Below are 15610 nucleotides of genomic sequence, written 5' to 3'. Positions count from 1 at the left end.
AAGATACACAAAAACATATTAACATATATATCATACTCAATTCAAGGATTATACTCACATAACTCCCACTTATTTTTATCTTTATCTTCGTAAATTTTTTCATTTATTTTTTGGGGGACTAGGGCAGATTATCTATGGTGAATTCATAGGGATCGAGTTTCCCATGATTTCTCGACCATAATAACAATTATTTTAAAAACTTAAATAAATAATTTTAAATATTTAAAAAAATGATAAAATATCATAATAAAGACAATAATATTTCATAAGCAAAAAAAGGGAGTGCACCTAATGAATCCAATAGATTCATGATCGAAATAAGCAATTTACCAAAAGTGTTTATGAATTCAAAGGTTCACGAACCAAATTTTCATGATAATTGTCAACCATCAATACCAAAATTTGTTGGTCACTACTATCTGCTTACTCAGATGAACAAAAGGAGGAGGTAGCAGATCAAAAAATGAATGACTTAAGAGCTAAGAACTACCTTTTCCAGCCCATCGATCGCTCAATTCTAGAGGTTATTTTGCATAAAGAAACTTCGAAAGAAATTTGGGATTCAATGAAGAAAAAATTCCAAGGAAATACAAAAGTGAAATGAGCACAACTACTATGCTCAAGGACTTTGAGACTCTTCATATGAAGGAAGGTGAGACTGTTTTTTATTAATTTTTCCTCGTACTCTCACCATTGCTAATAAAATGCATTTTCGTGGTGAAAAGATGAATGATGCTAGCATTACTAAGAAAACTATGCACTCCATGACTTCAAAGTTTGATTAATTGGCTTGCTCCATTGAATAATCCAACGATTTGGACATCATGACCATTGATAAATTGCATAGTAGTATATTGGTTCATGAACAACGTATGCAAAGACATATTTTGGATGAGCAGTACAGGGAGAATAAATCGTGTAGGTGGCACATATCGAGGTAAAGGACGAGCATGTGAGAGACCAGGTTTTAACAAAATTCTTGTTGAGTGTTTTTATTGTCATTTTCAGTATGAATGTCCCAAGAAGAATAAGGGAAAGGAATCACAGGCTCATTTTGCAGAAACTTCTAAACCACTGCTTTTCGTGGCATATGTTGAAGAGAAGGTAGAACGAAAAGAGGAATCAACAGGTTGTTTATCTGAAATTAAAGCTCCAGAAGCTGTAACAACAAAAGAATTGCTTCTTATGGCACATGTTGAAAAAGAAACAGAAGAAACGGCATGGTTCTTAGATTCAAGTTGCAACGAACACATGTGCGGATATAAAGAATTCTTTTCAGAACTAGATGAAGGCTTTCGCAAGTATGTAAAGCTAGGTGACAACTCCAGCATTGGTGTAACAGGAAAAGGATGCATTCAGCTCCAAGTTAATAACGTCTCCCAAGTTACACTCCTACTCACAATTTTGGAAAATCTCTCGCACTACTGGTATGGTCACTTAAGTTTTGAAGGCCTCAAAACTCTAAAACACGAGCCGATGGTTCATGGCTAGCAAGAACTGGTATGTTCTAATTTATTATGCCAAGATTATCTATTGGGAAAGCAAAATAGAAGACCCTTTCCACGAGAAAGTATGTGGAGAGCATCAAAGCCACTTTAACTTCTTCATTAAGATATATGTGGTCCAATTACACCTATGTCAAACAGCCATAAAAGGTAATATTCTAACTTTTATTGATGATTTTAGCAGAAAATTAAGGGTACTTTTCTTAATAGAAAAATCATAGGCCTTCGTAATGTTCCAACTTTTCAAAACAAAGGTGGAGAAAAATACTAGGACAAATATTTTAAGCTTGAGAACTATTAGGGGTGGAGAGTTCGCATAAGTTTATTGAGTTCTGCCCAAATCATGGAATACATCGACAACTCACTTTAGCCCACACACCACTGAAAAACGGAGTGGTAGAAAGAAACAATCGAACAATCATGAATATGGTGCAAAGTTTTCTCACTAACGCCCACACACCACTGAAAAACGGAGTGGTAGAAAGAAAAAATCGAACAATCATGAATTGGTGCAAATTTTCTCACTAACGAACAAGCTCCAAATACTTTTTGACCAGAGGCTTTCAATTGGACAGCGCATATTCTCAACAGAAGTCCTACGCTTGCAGTTCAAAACAAAACCCCAGAGGAGGCATGGGGTAACGACCCAGATCCACCGCTAGAAGATATTGTTCTCTTTGGGCTTTCCCTTTCGGGCTTCCCCTCAAGGCTTTAAACGCGTCTGCTAGGGGAAGGTTTCCACACCCTTATAAATGGTGGTTTGTTCTTCTCCTCAATCAATGTGGGACATCACAATCCATTCCCCTTCGGGGCCTAGCGTCCTCGCTGGCACTCTTTCCTTCCTCTAATTGATGTGGGACCGCCCCAAATCCACCCCCTTTGGGGCCCAGCATTCTTACTGGCACACCGCCTCGTGTCTACCCCCCTTCGGGGAACAACGAGAAGGCTGGCACATCGTCCGGAACCTGGGAAAGCCCAAAGAAGACAATATCTGCTAGCGGTGGATCTGAGTCGTTACACATGGAGTGGCATCAAACCATCTGTTTCTCATTTTTTAGTATTCGGGTGCATATCCTATGTTCATGTTTCAGATAGCAAACGAACCAAATTGGTTAACAAGAGCACAAAATGTGTTCTTTTGGGAACCAGTAAAGAGTCTAAAGCCTATCGCTTGTAAGATCCATTGTCTGAAAAGGTTCTCACCAGCCGTGATGTTATTTTCAATGAAGAGGAGAGCTGGCCATGGGATGACAGTTATATTGAATCAGTTCAAGCATCTCTTGACTGAAGTGATACAGACGCCGATAGCCACCATGATGACAAAAATGAAGCCACAAACAACTCAGTTGGTGACCTTCATGAAGAAAACTCAAAGCAACACACATTAGAAGAGCACAAAATTGTTGATCCTGTTGTTGATCCCTCTAATGATCCTGCTGCTGTTCTTATTTCTAAACTAGCAGAAAAACGCTCTAGAAACCCTCCAACTTGGATGCGTGACTATGGGAGTGGAGAGAACCTCTCTGATGATGATGATCAAGGTAATTTTGATCTATTTGTTTTTCAAGATCCTTTAACTTATGTGGATGCAGCAAAAAGTGCCAACTGGAGATGTGCCATGGATTCTAAGATTGAAGCAATACGGAAAAATGATACTTGGGATCTCACTGATCTTCCTCATGGTGCAAAAATAATTAAGGTACTTTCTTACTTGTACGTTTTTATGTAGATGACCTCATATTTACTAGAAACGATGAGGCTTTGTTGAGTTCTTTTAAGGAATCCATGATGAAGGCCTTTTATATGACTGATCTTGGACGAATGTGATATTTTCTTGGCTTAGAAGTGTCACAACGAGCTGATGGTATTTTCATTTGTCAAAAGGAAAGATTTAATATGGTCAGCTGCAATACAATCCTATTGTACCTGGATTTAAGTTTGTTACGGATTCTACTAACTTGTCTGTCAACAACACCTTGTACATGCAAATGGTAGGAAGCTTAATGTGCTTAACATCTACCAAACCTGACATCATGTTTTCTGTTAGTTTGCTTAGTAGGTACTTGGCTAAGCCTACAGAAATCCATTTTCAAGCCATTAAAAGGGTGTAACATTACATAAGAGGGACACTTATATATGGTATTTTCTACAAGCAAGATGATAATACTGAGCTTACATCCTACACTGACAGTGATTATGCAGGAGATTTGGAGGATATAAAAAGTACATCAGGTTATTCATTTTTGCTAAGTTTAGGAGCTATTTCATGGTTCTCAATGAAGCAACCTGTAGTAACTCTCCACTACTGAAGCTGAATTCATTGGTGCCATAGCTTGTGCTTGTCAAGTCATATGGTCGACAAGGATATTGGAAAAATTCGATCATATCCCAGTTGGAGCTACAATGGTGTACTGTGATAATAGTTCCACTATTAAGTTGACCAGAAGTCCAGTCTTGTCGGTCGAAGAAAACACGTTGATGTTCGTTTCCACTTCCTCTGTAATTTATGAAAAGATGGAACTGTGATGTTACAACATTGTCATACTAAAGAGCAACTAGTTGATATCATGACGAAACCTTTGAATCGAGTGATCTTTGAGAAGCTACGCATGTTGCTGCTGCCTGTCAAGATCCTTAAATTTAATCTAAAGACCGGGTAGTCAGTTTAAAGGAGGGAATGTTAGTTTTAGTTGCTATTTTTATGTTTTAGTAATTTTGATTATCAAGTAACTGCTATGGTCTTCTGCCCCATTCTTTATTTTGGCATGATATTCTGCTTTCGGTTAGGATTTTATTTTTCTCTTCTTTTAACCAAGCATGACACTAGCTATAAATACAGTTATTTTTCGCATAATAAAGTACTGAATTTCCCTCCTTCTACAAACTTAGCTTCTAATATTGCATTGAATTTATGAGTTGAGCTACGTTGATGAAACTTTAGTTTTACCACCTCAATTTAAACCAACAACCTCCTCAACATCAATACCAAATATTTGCGTGGAAAGTAGCTGATCAATGGCTTCTCTGTCTCCTGCTCTCCTTTCTCATTGAGGAACCCATTGTTGTTGTTGTTGGTCTCTCCACTGTTCGTGACGTATGGTTTGCCTTGGAGACTACGTTCAACCATCATTCAAAAGCCCGTGAACTGAGACTCAAGGATGACTTGTAGCTGATGAAACACGGTACCAAACCTATTGCTGAGTATGCCCGTATCTTCAAAGCAATATGTGACCAGCTTCATGCCATTGGCCAACCCATCGAGGACATTAATAAAGTGCACTAGTTTCTTCGTGAACTTGACACCGATTTTTCAACATTTTCTATTAATTACATGACTTTCACCCTTCTCCCTTATTTTTCAGATTTAGTCTTTAAAGTTGAAAGTTTTGAGTTGTTCCACCGCTCCCTGTCTTCTGACTCCACTTCTATGACATTCACAGCCACTAATCGTGGCCGCGCCCATGGAAGTCACCCTATTTCCCATAGCAACCAACGAGGTCATTTTCATTCTCATGACAACAACTCTTATAACTGAGGATGTACCACTTACATTAGGGTCATCGACCACCTTACTGCCAAATATGCTGCATGGAGGGTTATTATGTTGATCACTGTAACAAATGGTACGCTTGGATTGACTATGCTCATGCTCACCTTGCCGAAGCTTTCAACACGTCATGTTCTATTGCTGGACTCGTCACTGCTAACTTGTGTTTAGACATTGGCGCTTTGGTCCATCTGACCATTGATCCACCCATTTTGGATCAGTTTAAAAATTACACGAATAAATGTTCTGTGATTGTAGGAAAATGTGACTCTCTACCAATTACCCTCACCGGACTATACTTTCTCTTGTTCCAAATATTCACTTATTAGATGTCTTGGTTGTCTCTCATCTCATTAGAAATCTTCTTCCAATTATTAAATTAAGACATGATTTTTCTCTCTCCCTTACGTTTACTAATAATCTTTTTACTGTCCGGAATTGTTAAAGGTGATGACTACCAGTTAAAAGGATGGAGGGCTATATGTGTTGGAGCGCAAAAACTGTGCCTTTATTTTTGTTTTAAAAAAACAAATCTCTACGTGCTTCAAATGATTTACGGCATGCTTGCCTCGGTTATGTGAATTATTCTATTATTTCTTTTTTAAATAAAAGAAAACATCTTTCTCTTACGTCTTTACCTTCTCCATCACTATGTAGTACCTGCCAACTTGCGAAAAGTTATTGATTGTCTTATTCCCGCAATGAATATAGTTTGTATCATATGTTAAATCTTATTCATGTGATCTTTGGGATCCTTCCTCGTCAAATTCAATACGAGTTTTCTTTACTGTGTTATTTTTTATTGATGATTATTCCCATCCACTTGAACTTACCCTTTAAAATTTTAAATATGATTTCTTTGATGTTTTTTTTCAATTTCAAAAATTAGTAGAAAACAACTATGCTGGTGCAAATAAAGATTTTCAAAGCGATGGGGATGCCGAATTTAGTAGCACTTGCTTTCAAGCTCACTTATGTACTTTTGGCACTCATCATCAAGATTAAGATTTTATGATTTTTTTTTCTCACAAGATTATGTTCTCTTCTGTTCTCAGGTCCACATTTGGTCAAATCCTCAAGATAGTAAACATATTGAATTCTTACAAAAGTCATTCTTATCCATGCAAATCATAACGACACACATCTGACGTGTATTCTCCGCCATTATGCGAACGTAAACAACAAATCTTCACTTCTACTTCTTCTTCGATCATCATCTTGAATTCTTGAAATTTTGAAAACGTGTCAGACTTTTCTTTCATAAAGAAAATCCACACATATCATGAGTAGTCGTCAATGAACGTCACCAAGTACCACATTCAACTTATTGATGTTTGTTTGGCTGGACCGAACAAATCAGAGTGGATTAACTCAAATGGTTTCTTTGCTTTGAAATTTGATTCTTTGTATGGTAATTGATGAGTTTTAGCATAATGACATCCTGTGCAAACAACGTCTGTTTGACTTCAAGTTTTGGTAGGCTTTTGAGCATGGATTTCTCCATAATCAACTTCAACTTGTGGTAGCCAACATGTCCAAATCTTGCATGTCATAGATCTATTGTCTCATTCCTTCGGGTCTTGCCAACAAAGGCAGACTCGAAAGATAGGACGTAAACAGACTTCCCTTTCGCCCTTCTATTGTCGCCTTTCTTATTATCTTAACATCTTCATAAACTTTTACATCTTCTGGTCCAAACAGGACGTAGTTTCTGATGTTGTTAGTTGTAACACTGACAACAAGTTCTTCTTTATGCCCGGTACATGATAAACATTATGTAGTGACACTGTATCAGATTTATTGCCAGGCATGATTGTCGTATTGCTGATCTGAGCAATTGACAACTGTGTGTTATTTGTTGTGCGTACCATACGACTTTCTTTGTACTCTTTCTTGTCTTGCAATGTTCTCTGATCGCCAGTTATATGGTTTGAGCATTTTGAATCAATGATCTAGTCATTCTCATAATCGATATGGTCTCCCATTGTNTAACGACACACATCTGACGTGTATTCTCCGCCATTATGCGAACGTAAACAACAAATCTTCACTTCTACTTCTTCTTCGATCATCATCTTGAATTCTTGAAATTTTGAAAACGTGTCAGACTTTTCTTTCATAAAGAAAATCCACACATATCATGAGTAGTCGTCAATGAACGTCACCAAGTACCACATTCAACTTATTGATGTTTGTTTGGCTGGACCGAACAAATCAGAGTGGATTAACTCAAATGGTTTCTTTGCTTTGAAATTTGATTCTTTGTATGGTAATTGATGAGTTTTAGCATAATGACATCCTGTGCAAACAACGTCTGTTTGACTTCAAGTTTTGGTAGGCTTTTGAGCATGGATTTCTCCATAATCAACTTCAACTTGTGGTAGCCAACATGTCCAAATCTTGCATGTCATAGATCTATTGTCTCATTCCTTCGGGTCTTGCCAACAAAGGCAGACTCGAAAGATAGGACGTAAACAGACTTCCCTTTCGCCCTTCTATTGTCGCCTTTCTTATTATCTTAACATCTTCATAAACTTTTACATCTTCTGGTCCAAACAGGACGTAGTTTCTGATGTTGTTAGTTGTAACACTGACAACAAGTTCTTCTTTATGCCCGGTACATGATAAACATTATGTAGTGACACTGTATCAGATTTATTGCCAGGCATGATTGTCGTATTGCTGATCTGAGCAATTGACAACTGTGTGTTATTTGTTGTGCGTACCATACGACTTTCTTTGTACTCTTTCTTGTCTTGCAATGTTCTCTGATCGCCAGTTATATGGTTTGAGCATTTTGAATCAATGATCTAGTCATTCTCATAATCGATATGGTCTCCCATTGTCACTATGAGTGCTAACTCGTCTTCTTCTATGGTATATAGTACCTCTGCATCTCATTCCTCCTCCAGCTCCATGTTGGAGGATGCCACATTACTTTTGACAGATTTTTTCTTGGACCAACAATCTCTAGACATGTGGCCCTTCTTCCCGCAATTGTAGCAATTACCTTCAAATCTCTTTCCTTGAGAACGTTTGTTGTCATTCTTCTAAGCTCTCTCAAGTTGTGCAGTTCCTTGATGACTTTTTATTTTGTCACCGTTTTTGTATCCACGTTTGATGGCTAACAATTTTTCAAACTCTACAAGTGATGGTTGAGTGGTCATCCTTGTACAACAATAATGAAGCTTCTATATTCTGGTCGCAATCCATGGATAATGATCATCTTCATTCGATCTTCTCCAAAGATCATGTCCTTGTATAAACAGGATATCATGCATGTTGTCCACATGTTGTAGTTGTTATTGTTGAGTTTCTTGATTCCTCAAACGATTTAGAAGTCACCCATCGTGTTGGCAATGCCTCAGTAATACCAACACAAGCTTTTTCGATAGAAAACTTGCAGAGTCACAAACAACTCAAGAAACAAAGAAACTCAGTCACTAATAATCAAAAGAAATCATTTTTGATGTGGAAGATCAAACAGAGCTGCAACCGCAGAGCATACTAAGAATTAAAAGAGTTCAGACAACCTCGCTCTGAAACCAGATTGTTGAACAGAACTCTCTATGGGAAACACTCGAACTCTTTATTAAGACCGATCGAGAAGAGATGACAAGACACTCTATAAAATACTACTGCTTATTTCTTGGAATGAAAACCCAGGTAGGGTGGAGGAGTATTTATATAGAGGCTAGAAAAATTTATTACCAAAATTTCTCCACCTTTTTTCTAAAATATCTAAATCTTTTCCTAAAACAATTCGGTAAATTTATTCCTAAAATACCGGAATCATTTTCCACAGATAAATATATAATGGGCTCATACAATTTTTGGGTTGGATCTTATTGGGCCAGTGATGATATTTTAATATGCCATTTACAAGCGATTATGTGACACTCACTCTCAACATGAAGTGAGTATGCCAACTTGAAATCGCGTCGCTTACGACCTGCTGAGCTACGTTGATGGAACTTTAGTTTTACCACCTCAGTTTAAACTAGCAACATCCTCAACACTCAACATCAAATATTTCGAGTGGAAAGCAGCCGATCAATGACTTCTTTGTCTCCTGATCTCCTTTCTCATTGAGGAAGTCATTACTGTCATTGTTGGTCTCTCCAATGGATGTGATGTTTAGCTTGTCTTGGAGACTACGTTCAACCATAGTTTGAAAGCCCAGGAAATGAGACTCAAGGATGACTTGTAGCTAATGCGCGACACCAAATCTGTTGTTGAGTATGCTCATACCTTCAAAGCAATCCTTGACCAGCTTCATGCCATTGACTTATTAAATAAAACTATGATCCTTAAATTTAGTTAAGTTGTTTGGACCCTTTAAATTTTTTAATTCATGGAAGAGAGTAAATTTGGCCTGCCATTTTTGGCTAACTTGAGCGAAGTTTTAGCCCACTTCCTATTTTTGTAATTAGGTTTCTTATTTAAAGAATTCAACTGAATCAGAAATAAATATCGGGTCTTCAGCAAATTCTCTCCCTCTCTCTTTTTACTTTCCGCTATTATTTCTTCGAAGGAACTTTCTTCGACCGTTTGTTTTTCGTCGATGTTTTGCCAGAAGTCAACATAGCTAACCCGTCAAGGACATTAATAAAGTGCACGAGTTTCTTCGTGGACCCGACACTAATTTTTCAACATTCTATATTACTTAGATGGCTTTCACCATTCTCCCTATTTTTTCAGATTTAGTCTCTAAAGCTGAAAGTTTTGAGTTGTTACAACGCTCCCATAAGTCTTCTGACTTCTCATCTGCGACATTCATAGCCACTAATCGTGGCTGCAACCATGAAAGTCACCCTATTTCCCGTAGCAACTAATGAGATCATTTTCAGTCTTATGACAACAACTCTTCCAATCGAGGATGTACCCACTCGGGTCAAGGTCGTCGACCACCTTGCTGTTAGATATGTTGCATGAAGGATCACTATGTTGATCACTGCAACCAACGGTATGCATGGACTGAATATGCTCATGCTCACCTTGCCGAAGCTTTCAACACGTCCTATTCTTAGACATTGGGGCTTCGGCCCATCTGACCATTGATCCATCCATTTTGGATCAGTTTAAAAATTACACGAATAAATGTTCCGTGATTGTAGGAAAAATGTGCCGATCTACTAATTACCATCACCGGTACACTTTCTCTTGTTCCAACTATTCACTTATTAGATGTCTTGGTTGTCTCTCGTCTCATTAAAAAACTTCTTTTAATTAACAAATTAACCTATGATTTTCTTCCCTCCGTTACATTTACTAATAATCTTTTTACTATCCAGAATAATCAAACAAGAAGAGTGATGACGAGTAGTAGAAGGGATGAGGGCTATATGTGTTGGAGCGTAACAACTCTGCCTTTATTTCTATTTTAGAAAACAATTCTCTAGGTCCTTCACATGATTTATGGATGCTTGGTTGGGTTATGTGAATTATTCTATTAAATATAAAAAAAATAAAAATAAAAATAAAAATAAAAATAAAAATAAAAGAGGATATCTTTCTCTTACGTCTTTACCTTCTCCATCACTATGTAGTACATGCCAACTTGCGAAAAGTCATTGATTGGCTTATTCCCGCAATGAACATAGTTTGTATCATATGTTAAATCGTTTACTCATGTAATCTTTGGGATCCTTCCTCGTCAAATTCAATTCGAGTTNTGTTGCATGACTGAATATGCTCATGCTCACCTTGACTGAATATGCTCATGCTCACCTTGCCGAAGCTTTCAACACGTCCTATTCTTAGACATTGGGGCTTCAGTCCAACTGACCACTGATCCATTCATTTTGGATCAGTTTAAAAATTACACGAATAAATGTTCTGTGATTGTACGAAAAAGGTGCCTCTCTACTAATTACCATCACCGGTACACTTTCTCTTGTTCCAACTATTCACTTATTAGATGTCTTGGTTGTCTCTCGTCTCATTAAAAATCTTCTTTTAATTATCAAATTAACCTATGATTTTCTTCTCTCCGTTACATGTGTTGGAACGTAAAAACTCTGCCTTTATTTCTATTTTAGAAAAGAATTCTCAACGTCCTTCACATTATTTATGGCATGCTTGGTTGAGTTATGTGAATTATTCTATTATATATAAAAAAAATAAAAATAAAAGAGAATATCTTTCTCTTACGTCTTTACCTTCTCCATCACTATGTAGTACATGCCAACTTGCGAAAAGTCATTGATTGGCTTATTCCCGCAATGAACATAGTTTGTATCATATGTTAAATCTTTTATTCATGTAATCTTTGGGATCCTTCCTCGTCAAATTCAATTCGAGTTTTCTTTACTGTGTTATTTTTTATTGATGATTATTCCCGTTCACTCGAATTTACCCTTTAAAATTTTGAATATGATTTCTTTGATGTTTTTTATCAATTTCAAAAATTTGTAGAAAACCAATATTCTGCTCGTATAAAAAAATTTCAAAGCGATGGGGTGCCGAATTTACTAGCACTTGCTTCGAAGCTCACTTATGTACTTTTGGCACTCATCATCAAGATTTATGATTTTTTTTTCTCACAAGATCATATTCTTAGGTCCACATTTCGTCAAATCCTCAAAATGGTAAACATATTGAATTCTTACAAAAGTCATTCTTATCCATGCAAATCAAGAGGACACACAACAAGCATAGATAGTTTGGGCAAGATTATTTAGTACGTCTTAGATACAAAGACGCCTCAAAATTAATTTTAAGCACAATTAAAGAAACAATAACAAGCATAGATGGTTTGCGCACGATCAGTAGGTATGCACGTATGTGAGACATCTTGGTGCTTTTCCCAACATTTTTTTCCACAATCATCGAGTATGCACCCATGATCATACAATCTTTCTTCACATCTTTCGCCCGTCGAGACTCCTTCACATACCAAAGTCATTGCTACTACAAAATTAAAATTAAAATTAATTAAACACTATGCTTATAAAAACAAAATTTTAAGGCTAAACTATTTTAACGATTATGACAGTCCCATGTATGAACATCAAAGCCTTGAGATATATCAGATATGGATGACGATAATGTTTGTAATACTCATAATAAGATATAATTTATATGAAGAAGAGAACCGGCAAAGATAAGAACAACAACGATAGCGATGCGCAAAGGAGAAAGCTTTGTCATGTTTTTAGAGAGAATGCAAAGTGTAGTTTTGTTGAGTGAATTGCAAAGAATTGAGGTAGAGGAGGTTTAAATATACATTTCTTTAACAAATACATCATAATTAGTTTTCTAATTTAATAAATATTACAACCAAATTACGAGCTCATCTACTTCATTGGGTTATTTTGCTATTTTGGTACAAATTTTACAATCAATTCGGTTTATTTTCTTTGTTACAAATCACTTTTTATTCGCTTAATTTTTGTGAAAGTAGTAATTTCGTCCTTTTACTTTCAATTTTATAACAATTTAGTTCATCTAACTTCATCGCTTAGTTCTTGTTCCGAAAATTATTGTTAAGACTCCGAGATATTTCTTGTATAGGTAGATCCATTAATTAATTAGGGACACATTATAAATCATTATTATTGCCAAAACAAGTCTAATTAATAAAAATAATAAAATAATTGAAACAAATTTCTTGCTCGTTGTTTTTAAGCTCATGGGATGGTGGATAGAACATTGTCAAAATAAATAAATAAATAAATAAAACAAATTCGTTAAGAATGAGAAACAAAACTGGAATTAAAAATTCAATATTCATTAAAGTTCACACGTTTAAATAGAATACAAGTTATTGTTAGGATCGATACTAGTTGTTAGGATCGCTCAACAACGCACACATTCAATCAAGATGAACATAAAGAATAGGAAAGAGAAAATGAGGAGAAATATTGGTTAAAGGTTTTAGCAATGACTTTAAGTATGTACAACCACATATAATATAGAAAAGGAAGAAAGTAGATTTTGAGAGCACAAGCAGGTATATATATGGTTTCAATTTACTAAATATGGCTTCCAAACATTTAAAATAATCTAACAAATATATTTCTATCAAATCTTTATCTATTATATATATATATAAATATAAAGCACATATGTTTGGTTGTTTTAGGTAGAATTTGTTCGAGTATTATTTTTAGGAACTTCAATTTGATCCCTTTTTTTGATGAAAATGTTTAATTAGGTAAAAACGTCCCCTAATGTAGACTCATACATGTGGGCGTTATACTTACTAAATATTATGTTATAACAGCTCAAACCCACTATTAATAGATATTGTGTGCTTTGGTCCGTTACATATCCACGTCAACCTCAGTTTTAAAACACGTCTACTAAGGAGAGGTTTCCACACCCTNAGGTTTTAGCAATGACTTTAAGTATGCACAACCAGATATAATATAGAAAAGGAAGAAAGTAGATTTTGAGAGCACAACCTCGTATATATATGGTTTCAATTTACTAAATATGGCTTCCAAACATTACAAATATATTTCTATCCAATCTTTATCTGTTATATATATATATATATATATAAAGCACATATGTTTGGTTGTTTTAGGTAGAATTTATTCGAGTATTATTTTCAGGAACTTCAATTTGATCCCTTTTTTTGATGAAAATGTTTAATTAGGTAAAAACGTCCCCTAATGTAGACTCATACATGAGGGCGTTATACTTACTAAATATTATGTTATAACAGCTCAAACCCACTATTAATAGATATTGTGTGCTTTGGCCCGTTATATATCTACGTCAACCTCAGTTTTAAAACACGTCTACTAAGGAGAGGTTTCCACACCCTTATAAGGGATGTTTCGTTCCCCTCTCCAACCGATGTCGGATCTCACAATCCACCTCACCCTTATAAGGGATGAAAGCAGTAAAAGGGATAGGGCATGTGGTCATGGACAATCCATCCGAGATAAGCATGATTAGGACATCTGACATGTGACCATGGACAACACGCCTTGGACAAGTATAACCGTGACAGAATCCACAAGTCCAAGCCCATCGCTAGCTAGCAAATATTGTCTTCTTTGGGCTTTTCTGTTAGGTTATGGAGTCTGCTCCTTATTTATAGCTTGGTCAACGGTTATATCCGGTAAAGCTATATTTGGTAAAGCTATATCCGGTAAAGCTATATATGGTAAATAGCTATATATAGTAGATTGCTAAATCTGGTAAAGCTATATTTAGTAAACTAAANCCCGTTATATATCTACGTCAACCTCAGTTTTAAAACACGTCTACTAAGGAGAGGTTTCCACACCCTTATAAGGGATGTTTCGTTCCCCTCTCCAACCGATGTCGGATCTCACAATCCACCTCTCTTGGAGACTAGCATCGTCGCTAGCACATTGTTCGGTATCTGTCTCTAATACTATTTGTAACGGTCCAAGCTCACCCCTAGTAGATATTGTCCGCTTGGCCTATTACGTATCCACGTCAACCACACGATTATAAAACGCATCTACTGAGAAGAGGTTTTCACACCCTTATAAGGGATGCTTCGTTACCCTCTCCAACCGATGTGGGGGATCTCATAATCCACTCCCTGGAAGATAGAGTCCTCGTTGACACACTGTTCAGTGTCTGGCTCTAATATCATTTGTAACCGTCCAAGCCCAACGCTGGCAAATATTGTTAACTTTTGGCTCGTTATAATCACCGTCAACTCATAATTTTAGAACGTGTCTACTAGGGGGAAGTTTTTCATGAACCAATTTTAAAAATCATGTATCAAAAGAGTAAAGTTGAAACTAAAACAATATATTCTTAGGGACTAAATGATTAATTCTTTTTTGTTTCATGGTGCTGAGTTGGTTTGGGGGATTCCAAAGGAAATAATGAAAGCAACTCTCGTTGAGCATAGCCAGCCTTTGACCTTGGAGATGGACGCAAATAGAATCCCCTTTCTTTGATTGCCTTCTCTTCTAACACCTTATTTGACTCCTTTTCGTCCTCCCCCGTCGACAGCTTTGACGAGATCTTCGAAGGCATCCCGACCGGGCTCGTAACGTTGCTAGGATTCTCGCCCAGCTTGGAATGGGAAGGACATGGTTTCACAATTTGCAACTTTGGTCTAGTCAAGTGTCTCCTTTCATGGAGTTTGGAGGTCGTAGTTGACCTCTTTGATCCAACTGCTTTCGATGGTGGCGTGTGGGTTTCTGATGGCCCGGTTAGACGTTGTACAACCTCTTGAAACGTTCTCGTGTTGGTCTGTATGAACGTCGTCAAAGGTGTACACACGACACGACTTTGGCTGCCTCCCTTCTCCATCACAATGCTACCTTATTAAGAAAGAACTTTGAGAATTGAAAGAGAAGAAAAAAAAAAGGGGGGAAAGAATTGTTCCCATCAAAATTAAAAAGTAAAAAATTGTTTCATTCACAAGAAAATGCTATTTTTACTTTTACTTTTATTTTTTTACCAAAAAGAGACTTGGTCAACTCCGTTGACCAAAATTCACTTCTCCAACTCGTTGTCTTTTGATATCCCAAAATCCATATGGTTATAAAGAAATTCGAAGACTCGTGCAATGTTTTAAATGTCGATGTTGACGAAAATGTCGTGGTCTTGTATT

This window comes from Cucurbita pepo, chromosome LG10 (assembly GCF_002806865.2).
Source record: "Cucurbita pepo subsp. pepo cultivar mu-cu-16 chromosome LG10, ASM280686v2, whole genome shotgun sequence".
Classification (NCBI taxonomy): Eukaryota; Viridiplantae; Streptophyta; class Magnoliopsida; order Cucurbitales; family Cucurbitaceae; genus Cucurbita; species Cucurbita pepo.
Note: the sequence above shows the minus strand (reverse complement) of the source record.